At 36.9% G+C, this 25,242-nt stretch overlaps 1 protein-coding gene across 1 annotated transcript in view; it reads right to left on the bottom strand.

Moving 5' to 3' along the window:
* The window catches only part of VANGL2 (VANGL planar cell polarity protein 2), a 242,454-nt gene extending 217,466 nt beyond the window's left edge, over nucleotides 1–24,988 (bottom strand). The window contains exon 1 of the mRNA XM_053705147.1: nucleotides 24,587–24,988. The gene's annotated coding sequence lies outside the window, so the exon portion shown is untranslated. The remainder of the gene's footprint in view (nucleotides 1–24,586) is intronic.
* Between the last annotated feature and the right edge of the window lie 254 nt (nucleotides 24,989–25,242).

Genomic DNA, 25,242 nt, shown 5'->3' with positions numbered 1-25,242 from the left:
GTAGAGAATGTAATATATTTGGTTGTGTATAAACACACAAGTGTTCCCTGCAATCCTCTTGGAATGGTTAAAGAAAATGCCATTTTAAATCTAAACTGCAATTATCTAAAAAACATATCAAATTAGAGGAAGGAATGTAATCGGCCATAGACTTGGCATTATCTTACTTTAGTCAGAACTTATGGTTTGAATAAAGAGACATTCTAGTGTAAAGATAACATTATTTATTTCTTAGATCATTTAAAGCAAGGGGTGAGCAACCTTGGCCCTCTAGAGATTTTGGAACTACATTTCCCATGATGCTCAGACACTTTAAATTGGCTGATCATCATGGGAAATGTAGCTCCAAAAACCTCTGGGGGGGGGGGGGGCAAGGTTGATCACCGCTGATTTAAAGGTCCGTTATAGTGAAAACTACACACATGTGACTAGTGTTGTTGATAAGCTCCACAGCCGTTTCTGCTCAGGACTAGCAGTTCTCTGCAACTCCTGAAAGGGACTTTGACCCAAAAAGGGGATTAAAGCATAGTCAAAACACAATAAATAGCAGTATCACTAGTGTTAAAATGACATGCTACAATGAAAGAGCATGTAATATTAGTTTAAAAAAAATAAAAAAAAAGTTCTGATGTAAACAAATAAGTAAAAATTAAAATCATGCGATTGTGTGATGTCAATGATGGGATTAGGTCAGGGGTGAGTGCTTATGACGCTAGGCACACAACCCAGCCCACAATCTCATAATGGAAGCGGATATGATTTTACGACAGCCAAACAGTTAGGACGTTCCATGCCGTCCTAATTGCGCTAAAGCCCAGCACAGTAAGGACAGGATAGAACAGACTAACGGCAGGAAGGGGTAAGATATCATGGTCAATCAGATCCAAATTTGAGTCCAAGTGTCATCTTTCACCGAACCTGCCTCTTCCATCATGTTATTTTCTGCCTGCCTTCCTTGTACAGCTAACATAGGAAAAGTTCCAAAGCTCGGTACACAAAAGGAAGCCAATAATTAAAGTTGATGGCTATACACATAAGACAACATTGTTAGCTGGTTCTGCCTGCCATATATTTATAGAATTCTGGCATTTTACGTATGTTGCTACTATGCAGAAATAATAAATGCACATTACGACAGAGACAAGGTCAAATTCAAAAGCTATCAGAGACAAAGCTGAAGTTCAGACTAGAGGCCCCTCCGGTATAATACAGTCATGGTCTGCAAGTGACTAATTATAGATAAAGCTAGAAGCTATAAACCTTTTGGTCATAAATGTTTGGGCCCTTACAAGGTCAGAGCATGTTATTGTCATTACAGCATCTGGGGACTAGGTACTACTATAAGGATGTATTTAGGACTTGTGTTACAGTGGGATCAATAGAAAGTTAATTAACGCTACATAATAACCTTAATGTATCCAAGATGAACTAGAGAGATTAAAATTGAGTGTTTTAAAATCCTAAAAATAAAAATTATATTAGGTTATAAACATATAGATATATAAATAAAACCTTTAACTTCTGATGACGACACATTATCATCCACACAATGCCGTTATGGCAGGTGACGCGGCCCTCCTGCAGTCTTGGGTGGCATCGGGTTAGGCCACAATTGGGGAATTCCTGGGATGTAAGTGGGGTTTATGGACAGTTAAAATGATAGTCTAGTCAAAATTTAAACTTTCATGTTTCAGATAGGCATGCAATTTTAAGCAACTTTCTAATTTCCTCTTATTGTCAGTGTTTCTTCATTCTCTTGCTATCTTTATTTGAAAAATCAGGAATCTAAGCTTAGAAGCCAGCCCATTTTTGTTTCAGCACCTGGGAAATGCTTGCAGAGTGGTGTCTAAATATAGCCACCAATCAGCAAGCGCTACCCAGGGTTCTGCACCAAAAATGGGTTTCATATCCCTTTAACAGTATCACTAAATAGAAGAAAGGAGCAGGATGGGCAAGGTGCTTTTAGAATCCTCTCAATCTCAGCTCCCTTAACTCCTACAGACCCGCAAGAAAATTCGTAGAAAAAGTAATTGTATGTCTTGGGGTATACAATGAATAATAATAAAAAAATAAAAAGTGCATTATTTAGGAAGGGAGTATGTGCCTGTAGTATGTCATTGAAAAAGACCTAGAGACCCCTATGCCCTCTTAATTTAAAGCTCATAACCTCCACTTTAAAATGAAGCCCCTATATAACACCACTGCATGAGATTCATTTATCACCTGGTAAAGTCAGTCTTAGTACTGAAGCCACCCCGAGCCTTTCATCTTACAATGAGATTATGGAGTTTGGCAACCCACAAGGCCATGGTCAAACATTTTTAAACTATAGGAATAGGAAAATTAAAAGTTGCATGATTCAGATAGAGAATGTAATTTTATTTAAGACATTTTTAAATTTACCTTCTATTTCAAATGTGCTTAGTTCTCTTGGAATACACACATATCCTACACTAGCGGGGAGCTTGCAGCCCGATTGGTGCACTGCACACATTTGTCCCTCTTGTGATTGGCTAACTAGATGTGTTCAGTTAGCTGCCAGTAGTGCAATGCTGTTCCTTCAAATTCAATAACGTAAGTAAATTGGAAAGTTGTTTGAAAATATGTTCTATCTGAATCCATGAAATAAAATGTTGGGGTTTCTTGTCCTTTTAAGTATTTAGCCCAATTAGAAAATATCAGAAAATTCATAAATACCAGCAGTAGAATATTTATAAGAGTACATTATCAATCGCACACAATTCTCTCCTTTAAAACTAATGGAAATTTCAATCCATTCTTGTCTGTTTACATATCAAAATTATTTTTCCATCATTGTTAAAGTTCATTGAAAGTATACACAGTACAACATATATGCAATAGGAAAAACAGCACTTGATAGATTTGAAAATACTTTATGCAGCTTTTTTTTCACATAGCTTAAATCAACAAAACCTGACGGTAATGTAAATATGGCTTGTTTTTTTTAATTAAATATTTCCTTTACGCTATAAAGGACTATTAAAAAAGGGACCATTGTACATTAGATTCCATCTTCGCATAATTATTTTGTAGAAGATTCATTTATATAGCCCATCTGGTAGTGTTTTTGTAGGAAAAAAATAAAAAAAATAATAATTAACGAACATTGTGCTGATTTTCAGACTCCTAAACAAAGTTCAGCAGTTTCAGATGTATACTTGTGTTTACAGACTCCTGCTGGCTCCAGTTTATGTTATTTGTCTTTTCATATGCAGGAAAGGGGGGGGGATGGGTTAGTGTCTGTTCTTCTCGTTTTCACGCCTCCCCTTTCACTGGGTGTCCCTGCCTAAACTCATCAACAGTGCTAAAAATGGGAGCTTCTAAATAAGTTTTGAAAAGGTTTTATACTGGGATGTTTATATCTGCACATATTCCTTCTTTATAGTTGTGTATTACAGGCAATTATATTAGCCTGATGAAACGGCACGAAGCGCTAGAAACAGCATTGCTAAGCAACAATTTTATTTGTTTTAAGAAAACATTTAACCTTTTTTTCCTTGCTCTGGAGTTTGGAATTTATTATATACCCTGAGTGTGAAAGATCCGGTTGGAGCCATATCACTGGGGACTATTTGCTGGTAAGCTGATCGGAGCCCCGCATTGGGATTTTGTCACCGGAAGCAGCTGCTGTGAGGAGCCCTCGTTGTGGCTACAGCGGTCTACTGCCTTGCGAGGTCAGTCCGAACGGCTCTGTAAGCTGTTCGGCTTGTTCGATATTGCACTGAATGTAGCAACAGCCTCCTTGTGAGTATAGTTACCATCATTGTCCTGTTCTTTGATGTCTGTCTAGGACATACTACACCAAGAGTGCCTCTCATTTTTTGTCTTTCCAGGACTTGTTCATATCCACACTTTATTGGAGAGAGCTGCCTATCCTTGTGCATACCCGCTTACCACATGTATTTGGATTATTTATATCTGGACAAATACAACTATTGACTTTTTGTTAAATGTGAATACTTTTGATATATATATAGTTGCGTAGGTGTCACTATTATTGGAGTGTAATAGTAATATACTAAGACAGAGATTTGCATATGCCATGTTATATATAATTACTTAATAATAAAGGTTTATAAAATCCTTCTCATTTACATTTTGCTATCTGGCGCACCTCCTACATAGACACTCTTACTTGGTGAAGTTCGGTGTCTATTGTTTTTTTTGACCATATTCACTTAACATCATGTGACCCACTGTCATAAAGCAACAGGTGTATATGAATGTTTGTGCCCAAAATGCTCAGAGGGGCATTAGTGATGCTAAGCAAGGGGTAACCAGTACCAGATACCACAGAACATATAAAATCAAAGCGTAAAAGAGCTTTTTTTTTATATATATTATATATATAATCTTTTAAGGAAAAAGTAAACCTACAATGAACGTCTATGTCGCAACTTAGAGTACATATAAATAAGGTGGAGTTCAATTCATGATTTTCTTAATTTCGTCATAATAACTAAATAATTTTACCTTAAAGAGACACTGAACCCAATTTTTTTTCTTTCCGTGATTCAGATAGAGCATGACATTTTAAGCAACTTTCTAATTTACTGCAATTAATAAATTTTCTTCATTCTCTTTGTACTCTTTATTTGAAATGCCAAGAATGTAAGTTTAGATGCCGGCCCATTTTTTGGTGAACAACCTGGGTTGTTCTTGCTGATTGGTGGATAAAGTCCATCCCCAATAAAAAAAGTGCTGTCCAGAGTACCTAAAACCAAAAAAAAGCTTAGATGCCTTCTTATTCAAATAAAGATAGCAAGAGACGAAGATAAATTGATAACAGGAGTAAATTAGAAAGTTGCTTAAAATTTCATGCTCTGTCTGAATCACAAAATATGTTTTTTGGCTCAGTGTCCCTTTTAAGTCGCCATCACTCCGCTTTAAAAAAAAAAAAATTTTGGAAATGATGAAGATTGTCTTCATTTTTAATAAGGTCCCCCAACTGGCATCTGAATAGACCAACTACGCCCCCAAATTAAAGTACGCATGTGTGTATCATTGATTTGACTGAAAACAAGCGCGTTCATGAGACACACATGTGCATTGCTTCAGTAGCCATAATGAGTCCTGGCTCGTCCGACATACCACCACCTCCGGACCCTGCTCCCCAACTTCAGACAACGAGCAAAACACATCGATCTATAGAGATCAATACCGCGAAAGCACAATCTAGCATGCTTCACTGGACGCGCGCATGGAGAACACGTAAAAGCAGGTGGGACTGGCTACTTCCTTGTGATAAATAAAAATCCAGTATTGAGCGGATGGAGGAACATAAGTATAAGTTATGTTTGCAAGATAATAAATTAAAAAGGTTTTTTTTTGTTTGTTTTTTTTAAAGTTAGTGTTTAGATACTTAGCTTATTCTCCCCCTGTTACTGAGGAAGAAAGTTTCGGCACTTATACTACGCTCTCACCCTCACTACCTGTCCCCTTGACCCTATCCCCTCACAGCTACTCCCCTCCCTCTCTGCTACCCTTACCCCTATACTCACACACACTTTCAACCTCTTCCTCAGCACCGGTATATTTCCCTCATCGCTGAAACATGCACTGGTCACACCTATCCTCAAAAAAACCTTCCCTTGATCCTACCTCCCAATCCAACTACCACCCTATTTCCCTCCTCCCGCTTGCATCAAAGATTCTCGAAAAACTAGTTTATGCACGCCTATCCCATTTCCTTACAATAAACTCCCTCCTTGACCCATTGCAATCTGGATTTCCCCATCACTCCACAGAGACAGCAATTGTTAAGGTTACCAACGACCTACTTACAGCAAAATCAAAAGGCCACTTCCCTCTGCTTACCCTCCTTGATCTGTCTGCAGCCTTTAACACTGTTGACCACCCTCTTTTGCTCCAAACTATCCAATCCTTCGGCATCTGTGACACAGCCCTCTCGTGGTTCTCTTCCTACCTGTCAAAACCATACCTTAAGTGTAGCCTTCTCTAGGGCCCTCCTCTGCCCCGTCACCACTTTCTGTCAGAGTAACGCAAGGCTCTGTCTTCTGTCCCCTTCTCCTTCTCAATCTACACGTCCATCACTAGGGTCCCTAAAAGTTCCACGGTTTCCAATATCATTTGTATGCCGACGACACCCAAATCTACTCCTCTCTGCACCACACCTATCCTCCTTACTTGCTAACCAGTGTCACTGTCTTTCTCACATCTCTAACTGGATGTCCTCTCACTACCTCCAAGCTAAATCTCTCCAAAATCTGTGACACAGCCCTCTCGTGGCTCTCTTCCTACCTGTCAAACCATACCTTAAGTGTTAGCCTTCTCTAGTGCACCTCCTCTGCCCCGTCACCACTTTCTGTCAGAGAGTAACGCAAGGCTCTTTCCCCTTCTCAATCTACACGTCATAAACTAGGTTCCCTAAAAGTCCCCAACGGTTTTCCAATATCATTTGTATGCAGACGACACCCAAATCTACTTCTCTGCACCAGACCTATCTCCTTACTTGCTAACCCGTGTCACTGTCTCTCTCACATCTCTAACTGGATGTCCTCTCACTACCTCAAGCTAAATCTCTCCAAAACTGAGCTCCTTATTTTCCCCCCTTCTTCAAAAAAACTCTCCACCCCCAATCTCTCTATAACTGTCGACAACTCCATCATTACCCCCCGCATGCCCGATGTCTCGGGGTCACATTTGACTCAGATCTTTCTTTCACTCCTCACATTGTCATTGGCTAAAGCCTGCCGCTTCCACCTTAAAAACATCTCTAAAAATTAGACACTTCCTTACACAAGACACAACTAAGATTTTAATCCACTCTCATTCTTTCCCGCCTCGCTTACTGCAACTCTGTCCTCTCTGGTCTCCCCACCTGCCGCCTAGCTCCTTTACAATCCATAATGAATGCCTCTGCCAGACTCATCTTCCTTACACGTCGCTCTTCATCTGCTGCACCTCTCTGCAAATCCCTTCACTGGCTTCCTCTTGCCTCTAGGATCAACACAAAATTCTCATTCTGACATACAAAGCCTCAACTGCACTGCTCCCCCCCTATGTTTTAGACCCTCTTCCTCCCGTCCCCTTCACCTCTGCTCACGACCTCCTACTCTCCTCCCTCTCCTTGTCACCTCATCACACTCCCCATTTACAAGGACTTCTCCAGACTGGCTGCCATCTTGTGGAACTCTCTGCCTTGCTCCACAAGACCTACCTCTTCTAGTTTTAAAAAGCTTCAAGTGCTCCATAAAGACTATACTGTTCAGGGATGCATACAACCTACCGTAACCTTTCTTTTATACCAGTTCCTCTCCTCCATTGCTATCCCCTGAAACCACCCTTAAAATGTAAGCCTAAGAGCCCAACTGCTTGCAGATCACCTTCTTAAGAACTGACTACAGCAGTGTAAACTATTGGCCAGGCCCTCTACCAATTTAATCCCTATAATTGTTTTGTTGTACTCTGCCTTTGTTTATAGGACGCTACGGAATCTGTTGGCGCTCTACAAAATACTAATAATAATAATAAATATAGGGTTACGCCCGTGGAGTTATTTATCTATATAGCCCACATGAACTAGCAGTCTCCTGTTGTGAAAAGCCAAATAAAGCATGTGATAAGAAGCTGTGTGTAGTGCTTAGAAACAGGCAAAAATTTAGAGGTTTAAAAAGGTTATAAAGTATATTAATATACCCATGCTGGGGATATGGGTAGTAAAGGAGTTATCTATCTTGCTAAACAATAACTATTTTAGTGTTGACTGTCCCTTTAAACACTAAACCCTAAGAAGTCAGCAATGGCTTGTATGACACAAATTAATCTTTCAGAAACAATACACACCACAGCCAGCTCTCTGAGCTTGAATTCTGGTGCACGGGCCCCTCAAAGCATATGTGCATATGCTACTTAAAAACAGTAATAACTTTTACTATTGCTTCTATTTAAAATTGAAATGTACATTTCAATGTTGACCTTTCTATCCCTTTAATATCTATAAAACAACCTATAACCTTGGAGAGGAAAAAAAAAGCAAATAAATAAATAAAGGGGGGATCAGCAAACTTGTTTAACCTGGTCTATCCTCCTCCCCATCTATACATGGATTATACGGGGCCTGCACATTGGCTGTGATTAAGACTTTTACTGGCAGAGTGCCCGAGAACCTCACCAATATTTGAATAGGTTTGTTTGTTCAGTCCAGTCCTAAATTGCTTTGGATTGTATTCAAGTAAGCTGGGTTACACCTAAATGATAATTCTGAAGCTGGCAAACAAGTAACTACTAATGGTGCAGCAGGGGCTAAAACAAAACTCTTTCCAAAACCAACATCAGAGCTGTAAACTGCCCAGGCATTTTACTTCTTGTAGTTGATCGGAACACACACACTTTTGTTTTCAATAGACACAAGATGTATGTCCTGAGCAACTGTAAATATAATCAGTGTAATCTTCTGGTGCATATATCGCACAGAATTGCCACCCGTGTCAGATCATTACATACACAAACTATCAGTTGTAATACAAAATATACTTGTGGAAACATTTAGAGAATTGTTTCATGAAAAAATGTCACTACTGGCTTCCAGTAAACAATGAAATCGCACGAACAATCTGGAGATTGATTGGCAAGAAAACTACTTGTACAAGCCCACAATCCACCTTTGGGAACACCTGCTATATAGAAGTTTCACAGTGGTTTTATTCAGCAGCAGAGACTCTGACCAATGTTATTATCTAAACTTGTGAGGCTGTGCACAGTAATGTGGCAACTCAAGTCTAACATTTTAAAAGGAAGTCTACTGTATTTCATTTTATGGTTTAAAAAAGGTTAAAATGCCTTTACCACCAATTTCTCTGCTTTGCATAAACATTGTTATAGTAATATACTTTTTTAATCCAACCCTGCCTGTTTCTAGGCCCCTGCAGGCCACCTCTTATCCAAGTGCTTTTTTATAGCTTTTTAAAATCTTGAACAGCTAGACAGTGCAAATTCATGAGTGCCATATAGATAGCATTGTGCTCACTCCCGTGAGAATGATAATGGTTATGCAGGAACCAGCACCGATTGGCTAAAATGCAAGTTTTAAAAAAGCACTGAGTTAAGGGGGCAATCTGCAGAGGCTTAGATACAAGGTAATCACAGAGGTATAAAAGTATATGAACTATAACAGTGTTGTAAAACTGGGGAAATGGGTTTAATAAGGGGTTATCTTTTTAAATAATAACTATTTTCAATTAGACTGTCCCTTTAAATTTGACCACTGTAACTAACCAAATAGTTGTTATCTTAGTACGAGGAAATTATAAATAAAACAAGAATCTGTCGTCAAATATGACTGCAGTTATTTCATTCCCCCCGGTAGTAACAGAAATATTTACTAAAATCTTGATCTTTGTGCTATAGGGACAGTAAAGTCAAAATAAAAAATGGTCATGGCCTAGACAAAGCATTCATTCAATCTTACACAATTTTCCAGTTTTAGATAATATGTTTTGGTGGGTTTTTTGTATGGTCAGGGGAATACACATCTTTTGCACTCTATGGCAGCAGTGTAAAGAAAGAAAAAAAAATGGATTTGTAAACACTGCTGCCAGAGTGCATGTTCCTGATGGTCCTATGAGCTGGGTTGTTCAGAAAAGGATACCATGAAAATAAATGCAATAATTAATTATTAAATTGGGGGGGGAGGGAGAAAGGTTATTTAAAATTAAATGCTCCGAGTCATTAAAATGTCATTGTATTATTAAAGGGGCAACAAAATAACAGAGGTCAAAACTATCAAGTACCATGCATCTCATTAGGAACTAAATCCTGCATTCCTGGCAAAGCATATCCCACGTACTTGAAGAAAGAAAAAGAAAAAAATCTTGTCTCCTACTTCCTTCAGGTTACATTTGATAAATTAATAAAATAATTATATATGCACATATAAACGTTTAACATTTTCTGGCTCCTCAGATTTTGGACAACCTTGTCAAGCACTTAAAAAAGGGAACAAGTCAAAATTTAAAAAAAATCATGATTCAGATAGAGCAGCAATTTTAAAAAACTTTCCAATTTAATTCAATTAATAAAAAGGTGCAGTGTCTCTTTATATTTATACTTGAGTCACCAGCTCCTACTGAGAATGTGCAAGAACTCACAGAATATACGTATATGCATTCTGGTTGGCTGATGGCAGTCACATGATACAGCAGGAGCGGAAATTGCCATAACTGGGGGTGGGGGGGGGGAGATCTACTCATGTGAATTTTAGACTAAGTGCTATTGCATTGTCTTTATCATGCATGTGTTGATTTTGCAAATCTACTGTATTTACTGGTCCTTTAAGAAACTAAAATGCAGCGTGCTTCAAAACAGTTAGTTTCACATCACTGTCTAAAAATGACCATACAATTCAACATTTGCTTGAAACAAACGCTCACAACATCAATCATTTGTTCCAGTTATGAATGTGTATTGTATATTCAGACATTGTGTCAAAATGTTTCAGGTTCAAATTGAACATTAGACAAAGTACATTCAAATAATGATTCTGATTAACACGTTAACAGAATACCAACATGTTACAATTCTTTTTTTTTTTTATTATTATCAAATTTGTATATCAAAATTATATTTTAAACCAGTGCTTGAAAAATCTGTTTAAAAATTAGGAGCCAGACATATTTTTAGGAGTCAGACAGTGGGATTTGTATATAAATATATTGAGAATAACCCAAAAATTAGGAGCCAGGGGTAAAATTCTAGGAGCCAGTGGCTCCCAGGCTCCTGGGTTTGTCGAGCCCTGTTTTAAACTACTGTTCAATAGAAACATTTTGGAGTAGAATTTTCAGGGAAAGCAAATGGTCGTGCTACATTGGGACTTAATTATATATTTTTTTCTCTAAATATGTATCACAACTACAACAATGCTACTTTGGGCTGGCAATAAAGCAGTTTCTAGAGATTCTACTGACCTTCTAATGTGCAGATTTTTTAACACACACCAGTCAAATTCAACACTTACATTCATGTATCTATCCCCTGGGAGATTGTGCACTTTGAAAAGATATTAAAGGGATGGTAAATCCAAGCATTTAAACAATGCTAGGATTTACCATCACTTAACATAACTGAAATTTTATGGATCACTTTAAAAAAAAAAAAAAAAAAAAAAAAAAAGGGGGGGGGAGGTGCTAAACTCACCCTGTCTGTGCCGCCACAGCTTGTTAAAGTCAGAGCCTGCGGCTGCCCACGACACAGTGCGCTTCTCTCAATGAGGCGACATTTCAACCTATAAACCAATAGCCTTGCTTGTCATCTGACCGTGTTCTGTATGCTAGCACGGCTATTGGTTTAGAGGTGCCGTGGGAGGCCGGAGGCTCTGACTTTAGCGAGCTACTGCAGCACAGACAGGGTGAGATTAGCGCCTATTTTTTTTTTTTTTTTAAAGGGATCAATGAAACTCCAGATTATTTTTAGTGCTGCTAAATCCTAGCATTTAGCCACCAATCAGCAAGCGCTACCCAGGTGCTGAACCAAAGATGTGCCGGTTCGTAAGCTTACATTCCTGCTTTTTCAAATAAAGATACCAAGAGAACAAAGTAAAAATAGGAGTAAATTATAAGTTGTTTAAAATTACATGCTCTATCTGAATCATGAAATAAAAAAGTTGAGTTCAGTATCCCTTTAAACAAAACAAACACAGAGGGAACCCTTTCAAAGAATACATTAGATACCAAATGCAAGCCAATGTTTAATCATCTGATTTTACACCTCCAGACAGTTCACATTTTTAAACCAGGGATTGGTAAATTTGACCAGAGGACCAAGTTGAGACATGTAAGGAGTGTGGTGAAGCAATGTGGGCATTTACCAGCTGCTGATTAAAGGGGACCTTTATTTTAAAGTGATGGTAAATGTTCCCCTTTGAGTAAACAGATACCAAATGTTAGTGATATTTTAGACGGACTTGAATCCATCAGTTGTAATCAAGATGCACTTTAACATGCTTTTCGAGCCATAAGGCACTCAGACGTTTATTTTTTTGCTAGAGCTCAGATTGTCAGAGAACAATCAAAACAGCTCACAAAAAAAATTTAAAAACGTTTTTGATGTGAGCAGCCAACGTATTCGAATTTGAGTGGCAAAGACGAAAGGAAAGTATCCAAACAGTGCTCCAGTAAAACAAGTAAGTTTATTGATGTCAATTAAACCAAAACGGCATGCAAGCCAGGGTAATCCAAAGGGAAAAAGTAGTGGCAGAAACAGCCAGGTCTGACACCTTTCAGCTCAGCAGATCCGTACTCAGACTTGTGGTTGACCTGCCTTAACGGCCTAACTATATACACACGTTAATTGGATAATTAAACAATTGTGCCAAAACTAATCAATTTATTAACCATTTCATTGTAACAATTTCATGTATTATGGTATAAGGATCCCTAGCTAAGGATAAATACAAAACAATCATACACTCTTAATATTGCATATAGATAAATCTATTCAGCTTAATGGAAAAGAGTGGTAATAAAAAAAAAAAAAAATTAAAAAAAAATAATAATGATAGATACAACTACCACTTGTACTGTTCTTAGTAAACCGTTAATGAGGCTAAGACGGGAGTGTGTATATTGCTTAAAGACGTATGTTTAATTAATTACACATACATACTATCTAACAGTGATGTCCTCTACTATTCATATTGAGATTAGAATCACTAGTCCAATCCTAAAAACAACCTTCCTATCTTAAGCAGTGTAGCATAATGAATTACAGTTTTGTACTATTTTAACTTATTTGGACTGCTTGTGTTTTCTTAGGGTTTTTTTGTTTTTTTTTTAATTAGAATTTCAGTACCACATGAAAAAAAAAAAAAAAAAAAAATATAGATCTCTTTATTATCAATTCCCCAGTTTTACATAACGCCGTTATTTTAACCCTTTGGCTGCTAAGCCATTTCCCACCTGGGTGCTAATATTTTTTTTATTATTATTTTTGAAATGTTTGAAAACTTTTTTTTTAACTTTTATTTTTTTTACAGACCCCCAATACTTACACTGTTGGAAAGGTTAGGCGATTACCTTTCCAACAATGGGTCTTGGGGGTCTGTAGCTGCTTAGATGCCTGAGATACAGGCTTCTAAGCAGCATGCCCCCTCCTCCTATACTTAACATTGTTAAGTATAAATAAAGTTGCGCGGTGACGTCCCCATGCATCACGTGAAGCCCCGGCGATGCCTGTCACTCTACAGGCACGATCGCCGGGGTAGGAGCAGCAAGGAGCCCCCAGATCTCCCTCAAGGTGGGAGAGTGCTAGTGACGGCTCTGAGCCGTCATTAGCACCAGAGTGAGAAACTCTGACGGCTCAGAGCCGTCATTAGCACTCAAAGGGTTAATATACTTTTTAAATCTTTGATTACATTGTAGCTAAGCCTTCTCAGACTGCCTCCTTATCTCAATTCTATTTACATACTTGCATTTTAGACAATTAGTGCAGGCTCATGAATAACTACAAGGGAGTAAACACAATGTTTTTATGGCACACATGAACCAACAGTGTTTTGTGAAAAGCCATAAAAATTCCTTGAGATAAAGGTGACATGCAGAGGCTTAGAAACAGGCAGAAATGTTAATGTTTAAAGGGAGATTCCCAACCAAGCCCCACAGTGTCAGATGTATACACGCGTTTACAGGCTCCTTGTTTTCATATGCAGGGGAGTGTCTGCTCTTTTTGTTTACCCAGTCCCTTTCAGTGGGAGTCCCAGACAACCTCAAACAATGCTGAACTCGGAGCTTCTAAGTAAGTTTTTAAAAAGGTTTTATCTGTGCATATTCTTCTTTATAGTAGTGGCTATTACATGCAGTAATATGAAAATTAATGTATACTGTCCCTTTAAAGTATATTAATATAATAATGTTTGTTAGGCAAAGCTGAGGAATGGGTAGTAAAGGCTTTATCTATATTTTTAAACATCACACATTTTGGAGTAGACTGTACCTTTAAAGCACATCTTCATTACAACTGATTAATTAAACTGAAATGAAAAAAAAATTAAAGAAAAGAACAATTGATACAATTATTCAATTGCTAAAAAGTGACCAAGGCTGCACTAATATTTCAAAATTACATTTATTTAGCCTGCTTAGACATATCACACCATTCTAGTTATATACTTAATAAAACCATGATGTAAAGTAGAACCATTTAGTGGTAATAAGTTACTTAAGTGAATGTCCCTTTAAGGATCACTTAGTGCAGATGCACTCTCCAAAATGAACAGATGATACAAAATATATTTGACAAACAGTACCTTGTGAGGCAGTCTCACACAATTGTGGAAGAAGCAGTGGGCTTACAACCCGATGACTAGGCATTGCCTCTCCCAAGCCGAAAACGTACAGGGTACGTCTCTGGTTATTAAGGGGTTAATTACTTTTTACCTCTTATTACCTTGTTAAGCCTTTGCATACTGCCCCCTATTTCAGTTTTACTGACAAACTTGCATTTTAGCCAATCAGTGCTGACTCATAAATAACATTGTGCTCACTGCTGTGGAGCTATCAATACGACACAAACTAGTGCTGCATAGCTGTGAAAATGCACTGAGATAAGAGGCAGCCTTCAGGGGCTTAGAAACTAACATATGAGCCTATATAGGTTTATCTTTCAAATAATACGAAGAGAACAAAGCAAATTTGATGATAAAAATTAACTAAATTGGAAAGTTGTTTAAACTTTCATGATTCAGATAGGGCATGCAATTTAAATGGAATAGACTTTTCCCATTAATGTTTTTTTGGAGACCATAATAAAAACATATTACAATAATCTAATACAGTAACAATTTAGATACCACAAAAAATATATACAATAAAAAGGGAGTTCCTTGGTTTCTTTACCTAGAGCCCATAACGTGCATTCTCAAATTGTTGAGAAAGCCGATTCATTTTCTGTCACACGCACCAGCAGGAGAAACCCATGAGTTGTAATCACCATTTTAGTACTGCAGAGAAATCCGAGATTATTAACAAAGAATAGAACATTACCATCTCTCCTTATGCACTTTCACACTTTTAAAAACAGAAGAATTAGCAGGATTTCTTCACACTGAGCAGCCGTGAATAGGCCAGAAACTGTATGTGTACAAACAGAGGCTGAAGCCTCTTGGGTCTCCTGCAGAGACACTTAACATTCAATCATGTTTTCTTCCCAGCCATGGTCAGAAAGAATATTAGTACGTTTCTCTTCTGGGTATGCAGTAAAGGCTTCTAAAGCTGGTTATGGAAAGCGGCTTCAGCAGCTGTCAGAGCGTTGCCAGTGTGTTTCATAAAATATAGAATGTATAGCAGATATGCTGACCTAAATCAACGGCCAGTTTTATGGTCTAGCATGATCACTAGACTTAAAAAGGGACATAAAAAGTAAAAAAGAAAAAATAATTGAAAATGTGTTAGAGTAGAGCATTCTATTATTGCAATATTGCAGGGGATACAAATAGTTAAAGGGGAATGAAACGGTTTTTTTTTAAAAAAAAAAAAAAAATATATCAGATCAAAAAGTAAACAAAAATAAACAGATTGTGTTAATTCCAGAACTCAGGTTCTACTAACACAAGTCTTGCAGCGAAAGTCCTCTAAAGAGCATGGAAAACAAACTGACTGCCGCTATTATTAGGTGTCTCCTAGCAAAACTTTACATAAAGGTAAAGTAGCAACTTTTCCTTTAGAAACCACAGCCACGTTGTGGGGCAGTGACAGGAAGTAATTCACCCTTCAGAAATTAATTAAAAATAAAAATTAATGAAAAAGGTAAAATCCCTTTAAAATGCTGAATAATATATACAACCACAAGCTTAGTGTTTTTTTTAATTAAAACAATGAAATAGACTTGTATATGCCTTTAAAGGTCAGCTTCAGAGCAGCAATACAATATTGGGAACTATCTTAAAACATTCGGTGAGCCAGTGACAAGAGGCATTTGAGTAAAGCCAACCCTCACAAGCTAGCTCCCAGTAGTGCATTGCTGCTCCTGAGTCTACCTACATATGATTAAAAAAAAAAATATATATATATATATATATATATATATATATATATATATATATATATATATATATATATATATATATATATATATATATATATATATATATATATATATATATATATATATAATATATATAATTCAACAAAGGCAATTCATAACGGAAATAATGTATCCTAAAACTGCATGCTCTGATGGAAGTTTAATTTTGAATTTTATTTACAAAATGTAGTACATCAAAATGCATATGTAGGTTGTAAAATTATATTAGTTGTATAAATATTGAAGAAATTAGTGTTAAGTTTTAGTTTCCATAAAAGTATTGGATGCCGACATGTTGTAACCTAGGTTTCCTCATTCCTTATCTCCTCTGCTGAGGCCAGTTAGGGACAGTTATAAATAACCTACTAGAGTAACAATGTCAAAGTGTTTAATATACCTTTAAAAATTGTAAAAGAATTGAAAAAGCATATGAACTGCATTCCAAAAGCCCCATTTAGGTCCAGCCCCTTATACTTCAAAAACAATACCAGAGGGCTTATGAATATTTTTGTCCAGATCTGTTTCAGCTTGTAAAGCTTTACCACTTTTTTTTTTTATTTTATTTTTTATCTCAAATCAGGTTCTAAAAGACTGATAGATCACGTTTAAAGAATTGTCGTGCTTCTGCACAGGTGTATTAATTGCCCGGTCTTTCGGTCTATACACACACACACACACTGAACTCAAACAGTAGTTACTCAACTAGATTCAGAAGTGAAAGTAAGTTTGGGCTATCATGATAAAAATCAGGATTAAAAAAAACTTAAGGGACATTCTAGTCAAAATTAAAACGTGCATGATTCATATAGGTTATGCAATTTTTATTTTAAACAACTTTCCATTTTACTTTTATCATTAAATTTGCTTTCTTCTCTTGGTATGCTTTGTTGAAAGGTAAACCTAGGTAGGCTCATATGCTAATATTTAAGTCCTTGAAAGCCGCCTCTTATCTCAGTGCAATTTTACAGTTTTTCACAGTTAAACAGCGCTAGTTCATGTGTGCCACATAGATAACATTGTGTCTGCAGGTTAGACACAAGGTAATCCCAGAGGTAAAAAGTATATTAAAAAAAAGGACCACTCAATGCATTAGAATTACAGAATTAACAAGTGCATAATAAAAAAGACAATTCAAAAACACCTATTATTTCAAATAAAGCAGTAGATTTTTTTCTGACAAATTAATTTTTGCTCTCATATTCCGGCCCCCTGTATCATGTGACAGACATTAGCCAATCACAGACTAGTATACATACACCCTGTGAGCTTGTGCTCATGCTCCATAGGCTTTTGTTCCCCAGAAAGTGTAAACCTAAAAAGACTGTGCAAAATGTGATAATGAAAGTAAATTGTAAAGTGTTTTAAAACTGCATGCTCTGTCTGAATCATTAAAGTTTATTTTGACTCGAGTATCCCTTTAATGACTGTGTTGTATATGCAAAACTGGGGAATGGGTAATAAAGGGATTATTTATCTTTTAAATAAATAATTCCAGAGTAGTAGGAGCATAGTTTCCCCACCCCTTGGTATTTCCCCAATATAACCCCATAGAACAAATACATATTTTTTTCTTGTTTCATATAAAAACAGATTTAAAAAAAAAAAAAAAAAAAAATAGATATGCTACTAGTTTGAATAGAAAACCACCTTTCAACCCTCTTCTTCATTCAGAAAAAAAAAATTGTTACTTTCCATATCAGGATTATGTTACAATCGCTTGTATGCTGCAGAATACACAAATAAAATAAAAAGGCCTCTGCTCACTGGTCTACTAGGATTGGTCAAGCTTGGTTTTAAAATGTTATATAAATGTTAGTATTAAAACCAGAAACATGATGCTAATTTAAAAAAAAAAAAAAAAAAAAAAAATCTACTGTAGACATAGCTGTGCACTTTAAAATCCTATGACAGCACCTCTGTACATATACGCAAATAATATACTGATTAGATACGCTCATTAAAGATGGCAGCCTCTCAGAGTTTCAACATCACCTGTTACAAAGTACTCATCTGCATCCACCCAGTAAAACAGTGAAGTCTGCAATGCAGGTTTAAAAAAAAAAAAAAAAAAAAAAAAAAAAAAGCCCCAGGCACCCAATTTAACCCGGCTGTTAACTGAAGGATTTTCTAGTTAGTAAGCAAAAGTTAAACAAAGCCATTTGTGTTATATGGGCGAGTGCTTGTGAGCGCTTTCAGTTTTACCATTTACAAAAGATATTCTTAACACTTGCACTGCCAGGAGAGAAATGAAAACTACTTCAAGGAAGTAAGACACTGTTTACAATGCAATTTACTATGGGATGTGCATTTATGCTAATTCCTTCATGTCTTTCACTCATCTACTGTGAAAATAAAGCCACATAAGTGAACTGTCTACTACAAAAACTTCCAGCAAAATAAGGTCCCATATTCACACACAAAACAGATACAAAAAAATAGCTCAAATGCAGCTGTAGCAGCTTGTACAATTGCCAGTCTTACTTGGTCATACAAAAGGGTACTAACTGGCTCCTCTATTTGATAAAAAAATGTGCGTGCCCCAGAGGATATTTAAAGGGCCATGCTAACAAAAACTCTGTTTTGGTAAACACAGCCAAAGTCACGCACCCATTGCGTCCTACTAGGACATAAGTAACCAGTCAGTGAGCGAGCATACGCACATATGCTCCAACCACTAAACACATTTATCATTTGTTGCGGCATGGGCTATAGGAGATTGAAAATAAAATGCTACCGTTACATTTATTTAAAGTAGAATATCTGTTTAAAGCAGAGCTTGACAAACCCAGGTGCCAGAGAGCTACTGTCGCCCTGGTTTAGAGAGTCAAAACACCAATGGGTGCACCCACTTCCCTGCCGATGGCCACCACCAGCTGCACTTTAAGTTTGGTGCAGCTTGTCCTTTTTTAGGCCTTGTAGCTATGAAATACAAATCCAACTTTTATTGGATTATTATATAAATGTATGATTGTGTAATATATGCATGCATGTTTTATGGGCTGGCTTCTAGAATTTTAACAAATTTGTCAAGCTCAGATTTAAAGGGCAATCAAAGTGGGGGAAAAAAAAAAAGACGTTCTAAATCATTACAGCATGCAATTAGCAACCCTGCAATGTGGGGGTTAAACACAAAGTATTGCTTGTGAGCTGCAGAGCACTGCTAGTCCCAAGTAGAAACTGGCAGTAGCATGTCTAAGATAAGATTTTAACAAAGAAAAGGAGGATATAATTTGTACTTAAATGAATACTGTATTAATTTGAACTTTATTAATTTAAATGAATTAGATATATACCCCAAGGCAGAACATACAGTGATCTGAGATGTCATCGCAGAAAATGCAGCATGTCTGCAGAAAGAAAAGGACACATGCAGGAACTGTCAACGATTTAACTTTGCAGCGCTGATCCACATTTGGCTGTTCTCTTCAAACAGAGGTGTGCTCTGGCTGCACTGTGTAAGTTTTCCTTATCACAGTGCATCCAGAGCAAAGTGCTGTTTGAAGAGAACAGTCAAATATGCAGTAGCGCAGCAAAGCAGCAGTGCATTTATTGTTTACTATCTCTAACCCACCCCTTAGCCTTTCCCAGTCTGCAAAGCTGTTTTTTCTGAATCTAAGACGTTCTTACGAGCAATGCACGTTTTTATTAATACATTTCTATGTTAGACTAAGAGAAAATTAAACTAATTTATTCAAGAGACATTTTTACAAATTTCTTTTGTCTGCAGCTAATTTGCAATCCAATTTTCAACTATTGCACTATATAATAAAACTTTAAAAATTACTTTATCCTCTGGTTAACCAACATATTGCAATTGAACTGGTGCTTTAGTGTAACTGCCTAATTTAAAATTGAATTTTATTTAAAATTATGATCTGCAGCAAATTTTTCACTAAAAAAACATTGCAGAAAGTGAAAAAATGTTCTGCCTCTGGGGATATATAGGGACTCACTTGAACAGTAGGCAGACAAGGGGTCTATCAATGACAGCTTGTTAATCAGATTACTGCTTTGTAATTTGTGGTTGCAGGTTCTTATCCACAGCTTGATAAATTTAGTCTAAAGAGCAAATTTTTATACATACAACAAAATAAAAAAAAAAAAAAAAAAAAAAAAAAAAAACCACACACAAAATAGAATAGAATTTAGGATAAGAAAAAAAAATACACACATACATATCAAAGCTCCAAACCTAGCTTGAATGTTACTAATTGGAGAGCTCTGTCACAACTTATTACTGGTATCCCCAAACCAACTGTCACCACATCACACCCCTGTAGTCACACTACGAGCTGCCAATTAGGCTGCTAAGATGCCTCTCCGGTATGACATACCATACTGAATTGTGAACACTAAAAGTCACTGAATAAAGAAACCAAAACAGACTTTACAGTGAAATCAGGACAGTTCTGCTCTCTGCAGTTTGGGAGCTTTTAGGAACGATTATTATGCCCTATTCAGTTGCTTCATTAGAGACATTTTACCTTAATGGGAATAGAAAAGGACATGGATAGTGTGCTTGGGATGTATTGAATTTTTCAACTGGTATAAATAACATTGTTAAGAGATTCTGTAGTAAAAAAAAAAAAAAAAATAGAATTGTATTCCGACCTAGACAATTTGTTGGACAGCTGTGTTAAAACAGCCAGATGGCTTGGTATTCCCACCCCCTATTTCTGGGGGCAACCAGAGTTCAGAGAATGGCAAGACCCTGTGCAGCCTTTAAATAAACAGGTAGATATGCGGATATAAACAGAAAAAGGTCCTGTACAGGAATGAACTACCACAATGCCAGACCAATCACGATATAGTACAGCACTTCATATACCATAATGCACCACAATAATATTATACTTTATTTATAAAGTGTCAACATATTCTGCAACATACTATGAGCCCTATGATCAAAAGCTCATGGGCACAAAGAGAATCCACGCCAAATCTTCCAGGGTTTTGTTAAAGGGACACTGAACCCCAAATTTTTTCTTCCGTTATTCAGATAGAGCATGACATTTTAAGCAACTTTCTAATTTACTCCTATTATCAAATTTTCTTAATTCTCTTGGTATCTTTATTTGAAATTCAAGAACGTAAGTTTAGATGCCGGCCCATTTTTGGTGAACAACCTGGGTTGTCTTTGCTGATTGGTGGATAAATTCATCCATCAATAAAAAGTGCTGTCCAGAGATCTGAACAAAAAAAAACCCTTTTCAAATAAAGATAGCAAGAGAACAAATAAAAATTGATAATAGGAGTAAATTAAAAAGTTGCTTAAAATTGCATGCTCTATCTGAATCACGAAAGAAAATAATTGGGTTTAGTGTCCCTTTAAGCTTTTAAACAGCGCTGAAGCTAAATCTTGCATTTCTAAAATGATTTGAAGGACCTTGTTGCACTGATAAGAGCTCAGATATTCTCTCCTCTACACATCCCTACCCCCTTTGCTTGTGTGGTGAATACCCAACACCACTCTCCCTGCAATATACCCACTCCCCTCACAGAGCCTACCAAACTCCCCCAATACCCCATAATAAAAACCAAGTACCAGCTGTTTATGTACAATGCTCTATCATCATACAATAACTACAGTACACCATATCACTCCAGTGAAATATCTTACTGCACATTACATAAACTCTCCCAGGATAATAGACAGTGCCCCTTATTGCCAGTTTTAATGTGTTTTCTTCATTAAAAAAAAAAAAAAATGTCTCATTACGTCCACCCTCCATCAAATGGTAAACTTGATTATCCAATGCAAGAATTTTAGACCCAATATGAATGTATGAAGTTTCAAAGTGAGTTTCCCTAGCATAAAAACAGAAATAATTGCTACAGGGAGACAAAACTTAGGATAATGAGGGCTTTGACTTTGACAAATGCAGTGTATATAATGGCTACGCCCCATTAAATAATGTGTTTCTATTCACATACATTCAAAGATTACAGTTTCAATATTTCATGCATGTGAATGGAGAATTGAGTAATCATTTCAAAAGCATTTTCTTCAGTGAGGCTTCTTGAAAAAAACTGCTAAGAAAAAAAAAAATCTATTACCATGTTTTAATTTGCTAATTAACACTCTGGAGATATAAATACAGTAACAAATGCTAATTGCAGACTAGCACTTGTGCAGAGACAACAGAATCATGCAATACGGAATCCTAAGCAATGGGCACAGCCACGAACTGTGCAGAACAATTTTTATAGCCTTACATACTGGTGGGCCATGGCAAATTATATATATATATAAAAAGTTATTAAACCTTTTTTTCAAAAATATAAAAATACATTTATATAGTCATTAAGTGTTGACTGGTTAGAAAATATCTAAAGGTTCAACTTCTTGCATCTATTAGAAGTGTCAATCGATTTAAAGTTGGGTTAAGTATAGGTAACACCTTTTAGAACTACAATGCTGCCATCCCCACAGGTTTCAGGATGTGACAGTCACATGCTGCTGTTTATGACACAAGAGGCTGGCCAGCATCTGCGTTTGAAAGGTAGCCACATCTGTACTAACACAAGCCCCGAATGAAACAAGGGACTGGCTGGTTCCTTTGTTGGAGCAAGAGGATGAATATTGGAAAAAAGGGCAATGATTAACACAAGCTTTTGTTGCACTTTCTACAAATAAAAAGTAGAAAGATATCCCTGGGGGAATGTTGCCCTATATTAATTACCCTGGTCGTCTGCTGGGAGGAGCTGTAGATTGTTTGCAAATCTCTGACTAGACCAAAATGTTATTTAGGGAAGAATGATCTTTTGCCAGTGCATCAACACTTAGCCAACACCAGTTACCAATGCCATGCAACAAACTTGCCTAGCATGTTTCAAGAAGTGCAATATGAAGAGCAAGATGCAAAGATTATATCAGGCCTTGACAAAAACTATAAGCAAGGTAGCCATGGCGGCGTAATATAATATATACTCTCAATATTCTGGCTGACCCTAAATACCAGCAATTCACGTTTGTGGGGTTTAATTAAAAAAAAAAAAAAAATGATAGACTTAATATGCCCATTTGCAAAAAAAGGTTATAGAAAACAAAAACACTTTTGAAAAATTGTAAAGCTCTCCATATTTATCATACTTGATCACCAAAACATATGAATACTTTACAAGTTGAAGTTTAACAAATCCCAAAAGACACTCGTTTTAATAAAATCTCTTTAGTACATGGGTTTATAAATCTATATAACTCATGAGCCTTTTAGATTAGAGGAACCAATCACCCAAAAATATTCTTAGATATTTTTTTCTCACTGTGGCCCCACTGCAGGTCACCTCTTTTTCAAATTGTCCTCTCCACAATCTCTTTTCACAGTTCTGTCCCCACTGCAGAGTCAAGACTCCATTTTGTAGTGTTCCCACATCAAAGCACTACTTTTCCTACTAAAACCCCCACTACCTCACTTGTATTTTTACCCCATTACAGACTTGTATTTGTATTGACTTAAAATACCATACAATTTCCCCATTCTATATTGTGTTCAACTTCAGAGAATCACTCAACTTTGTACCCCAGCTCCTTGTCATTATGCACACTCCTGTGAGTAATGTGCCTCCAGAATCCTACTTGTCATTATTGCCCCCATTCCTATATAAATTTATCATCTTCCCCAAGCACCGACTCCTACACATTCAAACCTAAAAGTCTGATTTACAAAGATTGATAGAAACCTGATTTAAAATGTGCATAAAAAGAAGAGAATCATGGAAAGTATCCTTTGTTATCACCCAACAAATAAAACGACATCACCCAAGGACAAAAAAAAAAAAAAATACACATTATACACATCATGATTCCTACACTGGCCATTTTAATGAACCAATAAAACAGAAGTGTAAATTAGATTGTGCCCTATAATGCAATATAAACCTTACTGGCCTGTTAGAAAATATAAAGGGCATATAGACAGACCACACAGAGAGTCTAGCAACTGATTAGGATCACAAACTTAATGCATTGTGTACATTAGGTATAAAAATGCAGGGTGGGCAGTTCCCTTCCAGTCAGGCAGCTGGTTTTCCACTGGGCTGTTTCTCCAGGACAGTCCCCTGATTCACAAGGCCTGTGGTTGAATGATGGATGTAACCAGCAAAGAAATAACAAAAAAAAAAAACGTTGAGTGGACTGTAAAGCAACACAAAACTAGTAATTTGTTATAGGGCCACAGCCCCCCCACGAACAAAACCAAGATCCATGGCATCCAACTACAGATCGTTTACCGATCCATAGCTAAAGATCTTGAAAAGCAGCTAAATATCTTGAAAAGCAATTCTGTGTATCTGACATCTACAAAGTGCAGAATCTTTCCTGCCACAGAATCTAAATCGGTAAACCCAGATCACGTTCAACAACGTTCATAAATTTGCAGCAGCAGCCCAGTTTCATTGTATATATGTGCATTCATGCCATGTCCCCTCTTAAACCCAACACCCGGTTCCTAATCGCACACCAAAGCAGACCATAAAGTGTTTAATAATAAAAAAAAAGGAATGAAATTGAAATTTATATGCAGCTTACCAGGGAAAGCAGAAAGTCCCAGGCATGTGCAGAGCTCCCAGGATCACTTCTGGGAGGGGGAAGGGAAGCAGGATGGTGATGGCTGTTAAAAAAAAAAAGGAGGTGGAGGAGGGGGGTAGAGTCTCCTTTTGTATCAGCCAGCTTTTGTTTCCAAGCAATGCATTACCAAATCCACAATTTTATGGGTGGGGTGGGAAACACAGCTCGCAATCCGTAATTTGAAGAGGGTAGAATCCACAATATGATTAAAAACACGGGGATATTTTTTTTTTTATTTTTTTTTTAGCAGTTTGTATAAGATCCCTTACTTAGATCGGTGTATGCTGCCTGGTCTCTCCCCAAGCTGCGTGTGATTGCCGATGCCGAATCGACCATACAACACCTCTTTGACTCTTCCAAGGACAGCCCACCCTCTCCTCCTCCTCTCCTGCTCTCTTACCATTGTCTAAGATTAGGTTCCCATATCTCCTTTCCTTTTAATTTGTTGCTGTTTCAAGGGATTCAAACCAAGCAGAGTTTGGGGCTTTTCACTTTTGTTTGGGGATATATATGTCTCACAGTGCTTTACAGTATGCCTACACGGAAGATAGATAGATAGATCGATAGATGATAGATAGATAGATAGATAGATAGATAGATAGATAGATAGATAGATA

This window comes from Bombina bombina, chromosome 1 (assembly GCF_027579735.1).
Source record: "Bombina bombina isolate aBomBom1 chromosome 1, aBomBom1.pri, whole genome shotgun sequence".
Lineage (NCBI taxonomy): Eukaryota > Metazoa > Chordata > Amphibia > Anura > Bombinatoridae > Bombina > Bombina bombina.
Note: the sequence above shows the minus strand (reverse complement) of the source record. Positions and strands in the feature narration are given on the sequence as shown.